An 18,485-nucleotide genomic window follows, 5' to 3' on the forward strand; every position below is an offset into this window, starting at 1 on the left:
AACCATGTATAGCTTTTACATATAATTTTGAGATATTTCTATTAGCATTGACATTAAAAATAACATTTGAAGATCTTGCTATAATTACAAGTTGATTTTTTTTTTTCCGGAACCGGGGATTGAACTGAGGCCCTTGCGCTTGCCAGACAAGTGCTTATTCTACTGAGCTATCTCCCCAGCCCCTTCAAGTTGAAATTTTAAAAAAGACATTGTTAAGAGTTGAAATATCAGCCAGGCTCCTGCATTTACTACCTTGCAGCTCTCAGAGTAGAAGACTTCAGGGCTGTAAGATCTGTTTTACACACTAAATTTCTAGAAATCGAGATTACCAGTTCACATAGGAACCATATTTTGTTGATAGAGCTACTCATTATAGTATGCTGATGCAGAGAACAATAAACTCAGAGCTGGTCTGAGCTGTGTGGTTATCACCTTGTTGTGATTTTGGCATAGTCAGACATGGGTTCTACCATATCCGCACTGTCCTCTCTTCGGTCCTCCGTATCCGCACTGTCCTCTCTTCGGTCCTCCATATCCGCACTGTCCTCTCTTCGGTCCTCCGTATCTGCACTGTTCTCTCTTCCGTCCTCCGTATCCTCACTGTCCTCTCTTTGGTACTCCGTATCCACACTGTTCTCTCTTCAATCCTCTGTATCCACACTGTTCTCTCTTCAGTCCTCTGTATCCACACTGTCCTCTCTTCGGTCCTCTACCTAAGCACATATTAAGCTCACTGGTGTCCACTTCATAATGAGTGCTCATTTTTCTATGAGATTGACTACACGGGCATCATTTCACCCATCTGGAGAGCCCTCTTCCTTTGGAATTTGTTCTTGTATCGCCTCTGCCCATCAGAATCCTAGCTCAGCTCTAGCGATTCTGACAGGCAGACCGACCACCACAACTGCAGTTCTATCTATCTGTACTTCCTGTTCAAAGAACTTTGTGCCCCTTTTATTCTAATCCCCAGTGTTGTATACAAAGAACTTGCTTAGTTATTGTCTTCTTTGCCTGATTATAAACTCTGGCTTGTTACCACATTCAGCATTGCCTGTACTTGACACAAACTTCCACTTTCCATTTATGTCTGACTGGGCACTCTCAAGACTAAGGTGGTACAAATTGAACTCATCTTGACCTCCGGGTTTTATGGTATTTCTTACTTTTCTTTGTAGAATTACTCATTCTTTACCTATCCTTTTATCTTTCTCTGACCTTTCTTCTTTGAGTATCAACCTACATTTCTGTCCATGCTATAAACTACAGCCTGGGATGCTGTCATTCCTGACTGTCATGCCTTGCTAAGCAATCTTCAGTGGAGCTTGAAGGATCTTAAATGGCAAACCAGCATCTGCATCTTGGTTGCTACTAACTGTGCAGTATATAGATGACCATCTCTTTGTAGACTGTACACTTGGGTCAACTTAACACACCGATTGTCTTGGGTCCAAGCCACTCTTCCCCCTATGTTTTGAAGCTGACTTGGTCAGCCTCAGCCTTGCAGGGTGACTTCCTGGTTCTTTGGATCTCTGAGTTCCAACAGTGCTTTCTGCCCAGCATCTCAATTTATCTTTAATTGTTAGCATTCACTGAAAAAAAATAAAGTTTTCTGGTCCATCGAGAGGCTGAAGTGAGCTCTTCTTCAACAACCCAAAAAGATTTGGCACAGAATCTTGTCTAGGGAAGGTAATCAACAAGTATTTGTTGAATTAGTGACAAAACTAATTAAAACAGTTACCATTAAGTTGTTTTCATCTAGTATTCCCTCATTGGGAAATAATAAGCAAAACTTAAAGGTTAATAAAATGTACTAGCAATATATTCTTTTTTAAATGTGGTTATATGGCAGGGCATGCTATTTAAAATGGATTCAATAAAAGCTTGGTTTAATGTGTACATGAAAGAGAACAAAAAAATGTTATTGACAAAAAGATAAAAAACTAAGTTGAAGATCCATGCAATGGAATGAAAGATGAAGAATCAACTCCAAAATACTAACTGCTTTATCTTTGGCAAAGAGGCCAAACATCCTGACTGGAGGAAAGACAGCCTCTTTAATACATGGTGCTGGGAAAACTGGCTTTTCACATCCCAAAGACTGAACGTAGACCAATGTCTTACACCATGCACTAAACTAAAATTGAAACGGGTCAGAGATCTAAATACTGAAACTAACACACTCAATCTGCTGGCAGACAGAATAGGTGGAGCTTGTGGAGACAGGTGTAGGCAAAGATTCTATGAACAAAACGTTGAATGCACAGAATAGTGCAAAGATAAATAAGTGGGATTGCATTAATTTAAAAAGGTTCTCCACAGCAAGGGAAACCACCAACAGAGTAAAGAAACAATCTACAGAATGAGAAAAATTTTCCCAGCTACTCCTCAAACAGAGCACTAATATCTAACCTATATAAAGAATCACAATATTAGATGCCCCAATCCAATCTAAAGATCAGTTCCAATGTAGCTATATGAAATGAATAGACACTTCTCAGTTGAAGAAGTACAAACAGGAAATAAACTCGTTAAAGAGAAGTTGAGCATCACTGATCATTTCAGAAATTCACATGAAAACAACACTGCGATTCCATCTCTGAAATGAAAGGCCATCATCAAGAGAGCAACCATTAACAAAGCAGATGTGCATGTGGGAAAGAGAAACCTTTCTCCATTGTTGATGGGTGCAGTCACTGTTGAATCCTTACAGAGATTTCCTGAGAAACTAAAGCTAAAGGTTCCATCCAACACAGCTATTTCCCTTCTTGGTGTCTTCCTGGAAGAGTAAAGCCATCTTATTTCCATGATAAATGCATATCCGTGTTTATAGCAGCACAGTTTGTAACAGCTGAATCTTGGAAACAGCCCATACACCCCTCAACAGATAAGTAGATGAAAGAAACGTGGTATTTTTATACATCAGAGTACTACTGTGTCACAAAGAAGGATAAACATCGGACAGTCAGACACACAAGTTCAAATATTGCACTTTTTCTCTCATGTGAGAAAGCCAAATTATAAATGAGGAAAAAAGTAGAAGGTTGATATTGGAAAGTAGGAAGAATGTGGTTGAAAGAGAAGAGGACCACGTCAGAAGAGTGGAAGGGAAGGGTAGTGAAAGGGATTCTTACAAAGAAGAGAATCAAGGAAAAATGGAATAGAACTTTTGTAAGGAAGGAAGGAAGGGATGTGGGAAAAATAATTAAGATGTATTATATTCATATACAAATTGTGCATGATGCATGTGGTCATTATGAATGGCAAATATGTATAAAGAAAAAGAAGGGAAAGGAAAAGAAGGAAGGGAACGGAAGGGAAGGGAAGGGAACAGAGAGAGAGAGACAAAAAAGAAAGTAAAGAAAGAAAGCAGAAACCAATTAGCTACAACCTGAATTACACACACACACACACACACACACACACACACACACACACAAATATATGAATATGTATATATTTCCATCAAAAATTAAACAAAATGAACTGAAAAATTTGAAAAACTATGAACGCCTTTAGGAGGTTGTGCTAATTTTAGGGCTGTCTGGCCTGGGAAGTGACATGGTTCCTTCCAACACATGAAGTCCTTTTCTCTTTGGCACATGACCCTTGTGGGAATTCGTCACTATTTCTTGAAGGCCAGTTCTGGGTTTTTGACCTTTGGAGGAACCCAATCTATGGAAAATTTCTTTCAGGACATTTAAATACCACCAAGAATTTTTTTTTCCATAACCAGGGATTGAACTTAGACCCTTAGTTTGCCAGGGAAGTGCTTATTCTACTGAGCTATCTCCCCAGCCCTCCACCAAGAAATTTGATTCTTGTCATCTGTACTCGTTCAAGTATCAAAGTCCAGGATATGAGAAAATTATTTAAATATTTTCAATGAAAAATCACACAGATCTAGTTTTTTTTACCTGTAAAATTTTAAAGTATGCAGAGTATCAATATAGTTTTCCTCTGCTTTAAGTAATAAACAAATCTATGTTTAATGAAGTTTTCTCATTTTACTTTTATTCAGCGTTTCCTTTGCCAGATGTGGCTTGATAACTCCATAAATGGAAATACTGTTTGCACCTTAAGGAATTTCTAAAAATAACATTAAAATTTCTCCAGACTGCTCACCTTACCAAGAAGCAACGCTATCATAATGGGAGACATCTGAATTTTAAATTCTTGGAATAGATGTTCTCTTTTTTATTTATACCAAATAATTTGCTGCTCCTGACAGCTAAGAGGTGAGGGGATGGTGTATACAACCCTGACTTATTTTGATCCCTGAGAGAATACACCTTGTTCTTATCAAATGAAGGTGAAAAAAACTTTAGAAACATTAAAGTATAAGTGATTACAACTAAAATTTGTAATTGCTATTCATTTCTTAGAAAAATGCACAACTGAACCCCTTTACCACGTTGCTATATCCCTGTCAAATTTTATTAAGTGAGGTACAGTTAGTGGGCTGAGCCGCATGGGCTGACATGGGCACAGCGCAGCCTCCCTTCATGCATTTCTCTTTCTACTGCACCCATTTTGCTCGAGGCAGCTGCTGAATTTTGAGACTTAGCACATCATCAAAGCAGATGTGTGATGCCTATTGCTTATTTTTAATGCCACATTTGAAACAGAATAGTAAAGAGTAACAAAGGAAAGAATTTCTGAAATTAACAGTACTGTGAGCAAGCCACTCTAAGCTATGAACAGCTCTCTAAGAAGAGAGTTAGTGTAGTACAGCCAGCTGTACCCTTCCTGACCAGGTACTGGCATGGTGAAATGAACCTTGTCATGAAGTATTACTCTTTCTGCCTGAAAGTATGTGTCCTTGAGTGTGATTATGTACCAGTATGTTATCCAGCTTAGACAGTACCAACTGTAACATACACTGTAATTGTATGTTCACTGGAAGTAGATAAGCAGCTGTAGGTGACTGTTATGCAATTCGGTCTTCCATTTTATTTTATATTTTTCTGTTGTCTTTTTGTGACAGGGTCTCACTATGTAACCAGGCTGGCCTTGTGCTCACTGTGTAGCCCAGGCTGGTCTCGAACTCACAATGATCCTCCTTTCTTAGCCTCCCAAGTACTGGGATTATAGGCATACACCACCACACCTGCCCTGCCTTCCATTTTGAAATCCCATTCTAACATGTAAGATGTTAAAATTGAAGACAAAATTATGATAAGGCTCAGTCATACATATACAGTAACAGTATAACAAAACTGGAAGCCAGAACGGTCTCTTTCTCCCAGAAATATTCTTTTCAAACTTTTCAATGTTATCATACCTTTGAGAATAGGTATGAGTTCTCTTTGTGGTATGTCTTATCCTTTTCCAAACTGGTGTATGTTCTTTTAATATTTGGCTAAAAGATGTCTCCTCAAATGGTTAGCTTAATCTTAGGCAGAACTACAAGTTTTCCTACACCAGTGGCTTTTTCAAACCTTGCACATGCTAGGCTTGGTGGTGCATGCCTGTAATCTCATGATTTAGGAGGATCGCTGTGCATTCAAGACCAGCCTTGGCAACAAAGTAAGCTCAAGGCCAGCCCAAACCACATAGCACAACCGGGTCTCCAAAAGGCAAAAACAAAACAAAACCCACAAAAAACAAACCACCTTGAACACATTTTAACTGTTACGTCCAGGTGTGCCCTAAACAGTACACTGTAAGCTTCTCGAGACAAGCCTTTGTCTATAGCATTTATCTTGACGTATAAAGCACAAGAGACAAAGATTGGTTAAAATAACTGTTGAATGAATAAAGATAAGGAAATTGTATTGGACAAATGCCCTTGGTCTCCCAAAAATATTGCCGTGAACAGGTAATTCAGAGACAAAAGGAGAAAGAGAAACTAACCCCCTTGCTTCTGTTTACAACTCCTGAAACATTCCTAGGGAGTCTCCCTCTGTCAGGAGGATTAAGTGGACACCTCCTACGTCAGGACTGAAGGGCCCCAGCGGAGTTGGAGTGGACCTGTGTGAGGTGGAATTCCAGCTCGTCCTGGGGCTGTCTTGGTATCTTCAGATGCAGTATTTAATCTTCTGTTTCTTCATCTCTGTAAAACAAGTGAAGTGGTAACAGTACAGCTGTATCACGGTAGCTACACTCTGTAGAACTATAACAAACACTGTATGAATGACGAGTCGTTCCAAAGAGAATGCAGGATTAGATTTCTACGAGAACCTCGTCCCTACATTTCACCAACTGACCAGAAGGACCTTGTCTTAGGAGCGTTCCAATAAAACACACATAATTCAGTTCATGGTACTAATACACCAAAATCTGACTGACCCCCGACACCAGCACCCTGCCCCTCATACCTGAGCAGTGTATGCAGCCCTGGAAAGGAAAGGGTGCTTTTTGGTCAGATGAGGCTCAAAAGAAGGTGAGAGCGTCACTGTGTGGGACCTAAGTGCACGTGTGTTCACTGAACAGCTCAGAGTTTTCACCACTGTGCCCCTGCCTGCAGTGAGTTGTGAGTTTTGATGAATTAAAACATACAGACTTTGTGATTAATGAAGACCTCCTCAGGGTTGTCCTGAGGCTCACAGATAATGCGAGGTGATCCATGCTCAGTAATACATGTCAACTATCTCCTACATAGTAGGTATACCATAGTGTCGTTATTGCTAGTATTGCAGTGTTTGACATAAATACTAGCTTTATTATAAATCTTCTTATAAGCATCACTGAAGAAAATATAACCTGTGAATGGAGCTAGATTATAATAGTGAGAAAGAGAAATGTAAATGCAGGGTGTGCCTTTACTAGGAATTCTGGCAAGACAGACTTCTGAACTGCAACAGAACTGTAGCAGGAGGTAAAGAATGCATAGCGGCGTTAGAGCTTGAAGTAGAATTTCAGGAAGGAAGGTACTGAAACCATCAGTAGTCCAACTGGTCGGTCAAAACATGTAAGTTGTAGGATCATGACACATGGCTAGAGCCAGGAGGCTGCAAAAGGGGGAAGACAGGCGGGGGAAGCCAGGGAGAAGGGCTCAGGCTTAGTTCTCTGTAAGCAAAGTTACTAACTGTAAGTGGTATTTTTAGAAAGACAGTCCATACAAGTAAGGAACGTGGATTAGTTGGAGAAAGAAGAGCTTGGGGGTGGGGGGTTTGCCATAGTGGCGAAGAGATGAGTGGAAGAAATAAGATATCCTGGGGCCAGTGGGCCTGGGGACAGCAAGAGAGGTCTCCTGAGGAGATGGAAGTAGGCTCTTGAGACAGTTTCTGCTTAGGGAATGAAGGAAGGAAACATAGAGGATACCAATTCAGAGAACTCCATTCTTTTCAACGCAAGGACCAAATTCTTCTTTGGTATTTGTCTGTTACCTCTAACTCCTTGTTGGTCTCACAGACTGATTTCTGATTTTTTTTTTTTTTTTTTTTTTTTACTGTAGCCTATGTAAGACACAGAAATTGTATCAACATACAATGGAAAACCAGTTTTACAAAATATTTGCCTTACCTTTTCATACCATACCTTGCCATTCTAGGATTTTCTGTTTCACTAAGAAAAACTGAGCATGACCTTCAAATAGGTCAGTAGTCACAGAGGGAAAGCCATTTAATTATTTGACACATTCTTTGGGTTTAAGAAATTCTTTCCCCATGCTTGAGGTGAAGTGGGAAGCTCAAAGGGTCAGTTTTCCAACTATTAAATACAGACTGTATTCTAGATAAATGTTAGGGTCAGGCCTTTGGGAGGTAAAGGTTAAAGATTTCAGGGCATCTGGGCATCTTCTCTCCTATGACATTTCATGAGCAAGCGTGTGGGTCGCACTGTGGATCACGCTCGACCTGGCCATTGATCGTGTCAGTTGCCCTCAGAGACGCCGCAGTATTACTTCTCCTCAGCTGTTGGTCCAAGAGACTTCTCACCTTTTGTGCCGAGGGCCCAACATGGTAATAGAATATATCATGTGATGACTGGCAAGCTTCAACTACAAGGCCTTCTCATTTTTTAACTTCAAAGGGTCTAGGAAGGGCTCTTCTGATTGGAGCGTTAGCACAGCTACTGTACTTGGGAGACAACCTGATGCCAACAGATCCTGTGCCCAGGGAACTTGCTACAACTGTCATGGTCTATAATTTCTTCAAACATTTATCGGGGAGATAGGAGAGAATGGCAATTAAGAATGCTTGCTGTGTGGACAAGATCTTGAACTACAGGACTTAGTGCTGTGGCCCTGGACACGTGAGCTCTATGTCCTCCAGTCTTCTCTCCCGGGTATACCTGGCGTGGGTGTGAAGTTAGCTTGGAGACACTTGCACAGCACCTTACTCAGAGGAGCAATGAGAAATGCAGCCCCTTTTATGGCCCACAAGATGAGCTTCTGGTGGAGCTTACTCCCTGGACCAGCACTGTCCGATGCCAGCTCAGGTGGGCATTCAGATTTCTCCTGCAAGAGATGAAGGTTGGATGTCTTCAGCACATAAGGAAGTCTAAGCACTGATTTTTCTTCATTTATTCATAGAAGAGCAGGCATGCATCCGTGCAGAGTAGGCACCGAAGAGGCCTTTAGCCTCGCAGCTGCCAATCTCTACAAGTCATCCACAGCTGCTGTGGGGACTCCCTGTTCTCCCTCTGCGGTGGGCAATCTTGCATAACCAGCATTTCTTTCTAACTAGTGTTTAAACTCTGCCCTTGTTGGAGTAGGAAAACAAGAAATCCAGCACTAAATGACTTCCTAAATGGTTGGAGGATGAGACCACGTTTTACTTCACAAGATAAGTGAATCTTGCCAGGAACAAAATTTCCAAGGTGGCCACTGGTGGGGAGGGCCCAGCAAGCTCCAGAGGAAGTACACAGCCCTTGGGTTCGGGGTGGGGGAGGGTCAGAAATGGAAATGCTAGAAGTATATACGACACAGTCAAGGCATAAATGCCAAGTCATACAAGTAAATACGTTGAGTTGAGTTGAAAAAATACAACAAAACTTGTCTTAGGTAAATAATTGTATCATTTCACATTCACCATTAACATCCATTCCCTGGGTGTTAAGGAAATATGAACATTTACATTATAATTATGCACAAGGAGTTTTCTATTGTGATTTTGTTCTCCAAATTTTTTAACTTTTAAAAATTATTATTTGGGGGAAGGGAAGGACAAAGACAGTCTTGGAAGCATGAACATGAGGAAAGTATGTTATAGGCATGTATTGACATGCCAAAATCAAATTCGTTATCCTGCGTAACATAAATGTGCTTTATAAAAGTCAATGGAGGGGCTGGGGAGATAGCTCAGTAGGGCCTGACTTCAATCCCTGGTTCCGCAAAAAAAAAAAAAAAAAAAAAAAAAAAAAGTCATTGGAGAACTTGTATTGGCTTGCTAGGGCTAGCTAGCAAATCCCACAGACGAGGTGGCTTAAGTGGCAGAACTGATTTCTCAGTGTGGGAGGCTGAAAGTCAAAGATGGAGTTCTCAGCAGATCTGCGCTTCTCTTTTTCTTCGGTCTGCAGCTGGCAGCTGTCCCCAGGTGTCCTGCTGCACACCGCATCCTAGTGTCTCCATGTGCTCTAATCTCCTCTTCCTATAAGGACCCCAGCCAGACGGGAGAGCAGTCCACCCCTTACCTCCTTTTAAGCTTCATTTCCTGTTTAATGATCCATCTCTAAATAAGAGCGTAGGTGTTGAGCTCAAGGTGCAGATTGGGGGACCGGGGGTGACAGTGGTGTTCAGCCCATTGCAAGGAGTCCTGAAGACCAGTGAGGGTTCCCATTTCCCAGAGAGGTGTGTGTGAGGTACCCTGTGGCTGCTGCCTTGGGGTGCAGCACTGGGATGTGTGCCTGCACTCTCCTGGGGCCCTCGGGGGGACCAGCCGTGTCTGCCCTATCGGAGAGTCTAGTCTTTAGCTCAGTCTTCTTAAGTATTAGCCTCCCCTGTCAGAATTCGATAATGGTTTTGGCACACTGAGTTATAGCCTTTTCATAACGTTGACTGCTCCACTAGTCTGACTCTGGGAAAGTGATCCTATGGTATATTTAACCATATTTTCATCTCTACTTTTTTCTTTTTTTTTTTTTTTCCTTTGGCGAAACTGGGGATTGAACTCAGGTCCTTGTGCTTGCCAGGAAAGTGCTTATTCCACTGAGCCCTGCTTATTCCCGGCCCCTGCATCTCTACTTTCTTATTGTTAGTTTTTAACTGAGTACTAAAAGAACAGGACAAAACTCATGCCCCAAAACATTGAATATTGGATGGCTTCTTCTGTCACTTAGTCTTTGCTTGTCAAGCATATCCTTTAAAAACTAAAAATAATTTAGTTAGTTGTTTGGTACAGGGTCTCACTACACAGCTCAGATTTGTAGTGATCCTCCTGTCTCAGCCTCCCCAGCACTGGGATTACAGGCATGCACCACCATGCCTGATTTCCATGGCCAGCATGGCATGTGGTACCAGGGATCAAACCTAGGTCCTTGTACTTGCCAGGCAGTTGCTTAGACTGCCAAGCTGTGTCCCCAGCCCTGTTAAGTACATCTTGAAGCTGACTAACCCTGCTACCTCCTACAGAGTCCCTGTTTCTAAACTTAGTGTGGGCAGACTGGTGGCATTTTCTGAGATGGGCTCCACTGAGCTACTTCAATACTCCACAGGCCAAACTGACTTACACTGTGGCAGGGCAAGGAGATGAGTATTAGAAGACAGCCCATGATCCCTGGAGGGACATTCTTACAGAGTTGTCAGAATGACTCAAAGCTTCTGTGAAGTTGTGGTAAAAAGGAGAAAAAGTACTATTGGAAAGGATTCTTTCCCCTCAACTGGTACATATTACGAGACATACATTCAACAATCTGCTCACATGGTCTTGTAGATCTGCAGGCCGCAGTGGTCAAGCTGGGCAGGCCCAGCCCAGAAGGCAGGAGCCCTCTGACCACAGGTCACTATTGACCTCAGTACCCCAGGCCATCCTAGTTTCGAGTGGCTCAGTTACTTGTGTCTTAGTTATATTCTTTATATATCTTTGCCCTCCATTCTCTTGGGGAATCCTGGGTGATAACCTCCTGCCTTTCTGAATTCTTCATAGGTTCAAATTGCCAGCAGCCCATGCATGTGCTACTTGGCTAGATATTCTGGATAAAAATGTTAACTTATAGTGTTATGACGCTTTGTCCTGATACAGTGTAAGTTATTTTGCCTATGTATCTGTTACAAAAAGAAATTTACTTCCCTTGAGGGAACGTTTAGATTTTGTTTTCTTTTTAAAGAAGTACATTAGGAAACCACAAAGTCATCTGTACAGTGATGTTGCCTATACTCAATTTCATTCCTGTGTTCACTCTTCAACAAAAGACTAAGATACAGTCACACAGAATCACTACTCCACACCCTACCAGGCCATGGTGGGTGTGTTCATGGTTTTGTGCATTGTCATGAGCCAAGAGCTTCCAATCTAGAAGAATGAGGTCTGGGTGCTCTATCCCAAGCTGCCTTTGGGTAAACCTCACAGAACGAATGGCCTGTCTGTCTCTAAATGAACCTTGCCAGAGGAGTAACTTTTTCCATGTGTACTTTATCCTGACACCTGTTGCTCTGCTTCTGTCTCTCCTAATTTTGTCTCTAATTACTTCTCCTATCAAGTCTGTCTCCAGCATGTTAACTGACTTCACTTCAGCCTACTCAATTCCCGATTATCTGGACGTTTCTATCCCGGAAAGCTCCTCTTGTTAATGCAGAGTAATGAACCACACGTTTCTCTTTGGGCATTTGGACTTGTCATCAGGACTGTCTGCTGGGCTTCTTCCTCACTCTGTTGTGGGTCCTCACACTCAGCTGGAGCAGCATGTAGCCCGCATTCTTTTGTCTCGCCCATGGGCTTCTGGGCCTTTCTCTATCACTGTCCTGCAGAACTTGAACTCAGGTTCAGATGGACCTTGGATTTCCTGTCTTCCCACTGTGTAGTTGGTCCTTGCAGCGTCCTATCTCCCACACCAAGCACCGTGGTCTCCCTCCCTGTTTTCAGAGATGGCCCTGCTCTGTTTGTCCCCCTTAGCAGCCAGCATTAGATTTTCATTTACAGCTCAGCCTGTCCTCTGGCCATTGTGGGATCGAGGGCTTGCTCTCTCTGATGTTCATCTGTGAGAATACCCTTCTCCCTCTCTCCCTGCCATCCCTCCAACTTTATTTGTATTCTTTCTCTTTCTAAAATTTGTCTAGACTGATCTTTGGCCAGGGGTTTGGGGCTTTTAATTTTTACTTTTTCCCCCACAGTCCTGTCCCTCAGGTCTTCTGCTCTACCCCACACCCCCAGGGTGAGAGGCTGTGCTCTTATAACAAAATGCGTAATAGGTAATTTGTGAAGAGAAGAAATAGATTCTCCGCTAGTCCTGGAGGCACAGAGGCCCCAAGGGCTGGGCCTGCAGGCTCAGCTGTCTGTGTGCTGAGGGCTCCCATTGCCTCTGTGGGTGCCGTGTCATGGTGCCCTCTGAAGCAGATAAATGCAGTGCCCTTCAAGGCACAAGGCTGGAGGTCGCTGGCTCTATCCTCCCCAGCCCAAAGAAGCACCTGTTATGGGGACCTTAACCCCCTGGATAAGGGAGGAGCACTCAGAGCCCAGCTAGCTCTTGAAGACCCCATTATATTAGCGACATCTGACCTTTGGATAAAACATACTCAGTGCATTCTAATGAGTGTATAGCATTATGATTGTTTGTTTGTTTCTTTGTTTGTTGTTTGGTTTGGAGATCCAGGGTACTCCACATGCTAGGCAAGCCCTCTCATCAAGAGCTATACTCTCAGCCCTGAAGTCATCTTTTCAAACACATTTACTTCCAGCCTCTCTTTAACCACTGGAGTGTTATGTTCCATGAAGGCCAGGACCCCCATATGTTATTCACGCTTATAGTTCCCCACATTTCAGGCAGCAGAGATGCCATTAAGTAAATACTTTTAAAGCAATTAAATATCCTCCTTCCTCTTCCTCCTCCTCCTACTCCTCCTCCTTTTCTCCTCCTCCTCCTTCTCCTCCTCCTTCTCCACCTCCTTCTCCTTCTCCTCTCCCACATCTTTCCTCACCTCTCCATTTCTCTCTTGGAGGCCTTAATAATTGCTAATTTGGATGCTTGAGAAAGCATTGCTGCTGATGTTCTTGTTGCCCGTTTTCCTCTGTGCTAAAGCTCCCTGCACCGTGCCGCCTGTGTTATATTTTTATACCTCACTTTCCCCATTCTTTTGCTGAAGAAAATGGCACATAGTAGAGATGAATGAAAGATACAGTGAATTCTTAAAGAAAATCTTATTACAGTAAATGACACATTGGTCAGAATTATGAGATAAGTGTGTTTGATGTGAGAGGGAGAATTTTGAGTAAGGGAGATGAAAGGCAATGTATCTTTCACTATGATACATTTTTCAATGTAGGCATTTTATCCTATGTGTTGTTGGCCACTTGATCATTTGTTTGTGGCAGCTTCTGTCAAGTGACATCATTCCAATGTGTCCTCCTCTACCTAATTCAATAAGTCATGCCACTTGGGGATCTTCCCCAATGTCAAAATGTCCACGAAAGGTAAACATTCTTGATCTATCAGGACCTCGAGGCGGCCAGGACAGTCATGAGAGGGGACTTCCAAAACTGCTTCCAAAAGCCACAAGGGCAATGGGAGGAGTGTGTTTAGAGTGAGGATGAGGATTTTGAGGAGAGTAATAGCAATGTGTCCTTATTTTAAAAGTTTAAACACTCACCCCACACTTGGATCATACCTCATGTACTACTGAATGTATCCCTCAAGGGCCAGCCAGAGCCTTGGTGCATAGGTAAGGCTCTGTGCCACCAAGGAGAGGGTGTCATCATGGAAGAAGCATCCCCTTCCTTGGTGGTTGTCACTGCATCTGAATCTAAAGACTGATGTGAACATTCACAGCGGCTCCTTCTTCATGAGTGACAAGTGCCTCTCTGGGCTCTAGGATGGCCTAGAGATGCCAGAGGGCCAGCTGTAGCAGAAAGAGCTGGACCCCATACTTACTCATCATAATCAATTGTCTTGGCATATTACATTGCCTGCAGGAAATGGGGACACTGACCAGAGGTATCACTAGCAGAGAAGGAGGGTGAGCTGGAAGGGAGGCTCCAAATCAGGTTGAGACCATTTTTGCTTTTAAATCCACTAATAACTAGCCCAGTGCCTCACATTGAAGGTCTACAGTCCATGTATTCTAAATATTTTACTCTTCACTCTTTGGTGACTCTTACACTGCAATTGTAAGGATAGACACACCAAAAAAAGACAAATATTCCTAAGGCGATTATACTTCTGGCAGAGAGAAATCACCAGTTACCACATGAATAAATCACAAACACAAACTGTGATACACAATAGAAGAAGGCTCCGGAGTTCAGGGCGCTGGAGTGGATACCTGGTGATCTCGTCTGCTTAGGGAGAGTCATGATCAGGCAGGGCTGAGAGGGCTTGAGATACCAAAAGAGGTTTGGCGAGCCCAGAGCGCAAAGACCGTGGGAAGACAGGCAGCCCGGACTGTGTGGCTTCGTTGCAGCAGCTGACCTCTAGACAAGGGTCGGCAGTCAACCCTGTGCTCAGCTTCCCAACCGCCATGGTTGGTCCCTGTGTCCTTGTTTAGCCTTGAGGATGTTCTACATATTACACCTATATTTCTACACCAGACAAATACACATAGTGCAAAACTTCAGCCCAACTTACTGCTGGGTAGGATGGAGGAGAACACATTTTCTGTGGCTCAGGTCTCTCCAGTCACCAGCCTAATCGACAACTTTACTTACCTGAGGAGGTCAGCAAGAGCTAAGTACTGAGACGTGCTTTAGCATAGCTATAGAAAATAGTCTATAATTTAGATAAAATCCACCAAGGCAAAGCCAATTAGAAGGAAGGCAAAGCATTATTTACGATCGTCCATAAAACAAAACATGCTTTTCGTCTCCTATAGCGAAATCTAGGACCTCGCTTGAAAGTTATGGAAGCAGTTACGCTTGTCTTTATAGCATACACTTACTTCACTGATTTTCAGACTTCATGCAAAGAAAATACAAAAGTCACACTTCTTTCACTTTTGTGTCCCAAAACTATTTGGCACAGTGTGTCTACTTAGCTGTGTAGCAATCACTACACTGAAAACCCTTCCTAATATAACACATTCTTACAAAGGAGAGATTTTTTTACTGAATAAATTATAGACCCAGAAAGTAGTCATAAATAAGTCTGTGCTCTACATTCTGCCAGGAGAGGAAGACATTAAAAGGGATAAGGGGGCCAGGGAGATAGCCCCGGTTCCAAAATAAATAAATAAATAAATAAATAAATAAATAAATAAATAAATAAAATAAAAGGGATAACAGAGAGCGTGACTTGCACATATCAACCTCACGGAAGCATATTTGCCATAATGTGGCTTCAAATATAAATCATTCAGCCAGTCATAAAAAGATAACAAAAGGAAATAAAATTATAAAGCTTCCATAGATCAAATCCTTACTATACATTGGGAACTGTATTAAGAATTGCATGCAAGCTTCACAGTAGCTCATCCAAAATGCTATTATTATTTCTCTCTTAGAGATGATACAAATACTGCTTTGGCTAGACACTGTTTATTTAGAACTATACGGTTAATAGTTAATGAAGAGCATATTTTAATCCATGTCTGCTAAACTCAATCTCTAAATAACTAAGGCTCATGACACTCAGTTTTTCTGATGATGTAGGTCATAAGAATCAGAGCAGATTTTAAAAAGAAAAGAGAAATAAAATCTATCTGATGTGTTTCAGGGGCTGATAGAAGTGACATGACCCATAAATGATGAAAAGAGTCATATTTTTTCCATTAGCTGAGCTCTTAAAGGACGCTAGTAAGTAGTGGCTCTGCTCCTGCACAGCTGTATGCGTCGTTTAAATATTCAGTCGAGTGAAATGGAATGCTGTGAGTCTCCTCTTCAAAATGCTGTTTGGTCTCTTGGGTTCTAAAAGTATGATCATTGAGCAAAACTCAGGCTGAATCAATACGTCTCCACTTCCCGGTGATACGCGTGTTTTGCAGTGTGTGTGAGGCAGAGTCAGCTCATAGTCATGGTGCTGAACGATTTGAGAAACCTCCAGGCGCACTGACTTCCTTTGAATTAGGACTTCATAAAGTCTCTGCCATAGGACAGACACCATGCAGGCTGAGAACGGCACCATGAGTAAGAAGACCCAGCTTTCCCATAAACATCCCCCTCAGCACCCTAGACACAGGAGCGTAATGCGTGGCACGTCTGCGTGGCCCCAGGAGTCCGAGAGGCAGCCCTGGTTATTCTGCAGTGCAGCCTGCTTGCAATCCCTCGAGACTGTATCTGTAGGGCCCTAGAGACTGTATCTGTGGGGCCTTCTTGCTCTGAATTTGTAAAGTCCCATTCGCCAGCTTTGGGAAATAGCTTCTTGAAGTTCCTGTTGGTTACTTTAATGCTTACTTTAATCATCTATGTTTTCATGATTGCTCTTTCGTGATTTAAAAGCTTGAACTTGGAATGTATTATTCCTATTTATGAGCTGTGTATGTGCTGGACTTTGTGTACAGCAAGGACTTACTGACCTGCTGTCACCCAAGTGTGCTTTGCGAGGTGTTTTTTCCAGAAATGGAGCCACAGTTACACAGACATTGTCCTGTTCTCAGTGTCTCTTGTTAGCAGCAGCTTGCATTTTGCATGAAAGCTGGCAGGGTTAAGATGCAGACAGAGGTCGTGGACTCAGCACAGCTACCCTGCACAGAGCGATGAAACCCGCAACTCTTCCCTCATTAGCACGTGTCCCCTGCTGAGTTAGCCAGCCAGGGGCAGATGCCGAGCCCCAGAGGTTAATGCTTCCTGCCCACAGGTAGAGTTACAGCTCAATGGATTAAGCCCTCAAAATGTTAGCACTCCAAGCAAGAAATTTTAAGTGGAAAAAAGGTCTGGTAGTACAAAAAGGTTAAAAGAGTTTAACAGGAGTCTGAAACAGACTTGCAATTTTTTTTTTTTTTTTGAGCATTGCATAAAATATTCCAGTACTTGAGAGAGGTTATGACTCCAACAATTCTGCAACCATGTGATTGCCAAGAACTATTAAAATAAATAGCACAAATAGGGCAATTAAATATAGATACTAACAGCTTCAAACCACAAGAGTTGAGGAAATGAAGTTGCTTTGTTTTTCATGTAAAAACACCCAGGTGAATTTATTTGGAATGAGAGCAAATGCTTGTTTTGTAAAGCTACACTGGGAGGAAGACAGATAAGACTAATAAATTATTATTCTTTCTGCCCCCAAGCGAGTCTTGCCCAAAACTGATGTGTTAGTATCAGGCCCTGCTTCTGCTAAATTACCTATGGCCCTGTTAGAAAAGATAGCCTCTGAGGACACAACCAGACAGGCCTCTTGATGTGCTTTCGGAGGAGCATCAAGCTGCCCCTTGACACTGCTTAGGTCTCCTGTGACCCTGTTACTCTTGTCTTCAATAACCATCCTAGTTTTCCACTCCTGCTCTGGATTTTGATGGCACAGGGTAATATGAGATGGCAAAAATCATTTCTTGTAGAAATGCCTTATATGGGAAAAGGACACTAAGTGGAACTGAACTCTCTGGCAGTGATCCAGAGTGAACAGAAAAAGGGGCATCAACATGTGCTCACCTGCAAGGAGAGAGAAAGATCAGACACTGCTGGGGTTAATTCTAGCTGAAGGTGCGTCGGGGCCGGGGAGATGGCTCAGTAGAAGAAGCGCTTCCCTGGCAAGCACAAGGGCCTGAGTTCAATCCCTTGTTCCTCCAAAAGAATAAAAATAAAACCAGTGTGTCCTCAGTGTTTAGTTGCGGACAGGGGAGACACACAGACTCGGAGCCATGAGGGTAACATGTTACCCACCTGCTAACTCCCGCAAGTCAGCTTGCTGGCAAAAGTCGGGAGTAAAGAGCAGTATGTTAGAAAGAGCAGAGATGGCTGAAATGTGGATCAGGCACTGCTCGCCAGAGACAGAGCTGCTTTATTTAATATTTTCAAGAGGTAGTTGTAAAACTAAAAGGGTGATAACCAGAAGAAGTAGAGCCAGGATTCTGGGGGATCCTTTCACACTGTGGCTTCTGTCCTAGACCAGGTGCTCGACATCATGTTCTTTAAAACAATAGTATAATTAATAATCATGATTTTCAATTCATAGAATAATTTATAGGAAGACAACTCAGGCAACTTTCATTAAAGAAAGAATAACAGTTTTGTGCTGAATAATTTCACAATGGCACTGCATAGTAGAATACAGAGGATATAATGGAAAATGGTTGTAAGTGAAAGTTTTATCTATTCTAATTGCTTCTGGGGATGAGGATATGAACTTTTGTAGAAATTCTATAATTATGGTGCTGTAAATTGTCCTTGGAGATTTTTTAGAAAATATTGGGACCATAAAGTAATGCTGCAAAGAGTTTGTGGTTTTCCCACATAATTATCCTGAAGAGGTGTTAGGAAAATATATTATCTCATGTAATATTAAAACTTTTTATCTAATTTAAT

At 42.3% G+C, this 18,485-nt stretch overlaps 1 protein-coding gene across 1 annotated transcript in view; it reads left to right on the forward strand.

The window, feature by feature from the left end:
* Window positions 1-18,485, forward strand: part of LOC101590894 (adhesion G protein-coupled receptor B3) — a 157,224-nt gene that overhangs the window by 85,200 nt on the left and 53,539 nt on the right. The gene's annotated exons all lie outside the window — the stretch shown is intronic.

Source organism: Octodon degus, unplaced genomic scaffold (genome assembly GCF_000260255.1).
Source record: "Octodon degus isolate 3935 unplaced genomic scaffold, OctDeg1.0 scaffold00001, whole genome shotgun sequence".
NCBI lineage: Eukaryota > Metazoa > Chordata > Mammalia > Rodentia > Octodontidae > Octodon > Octodon degus.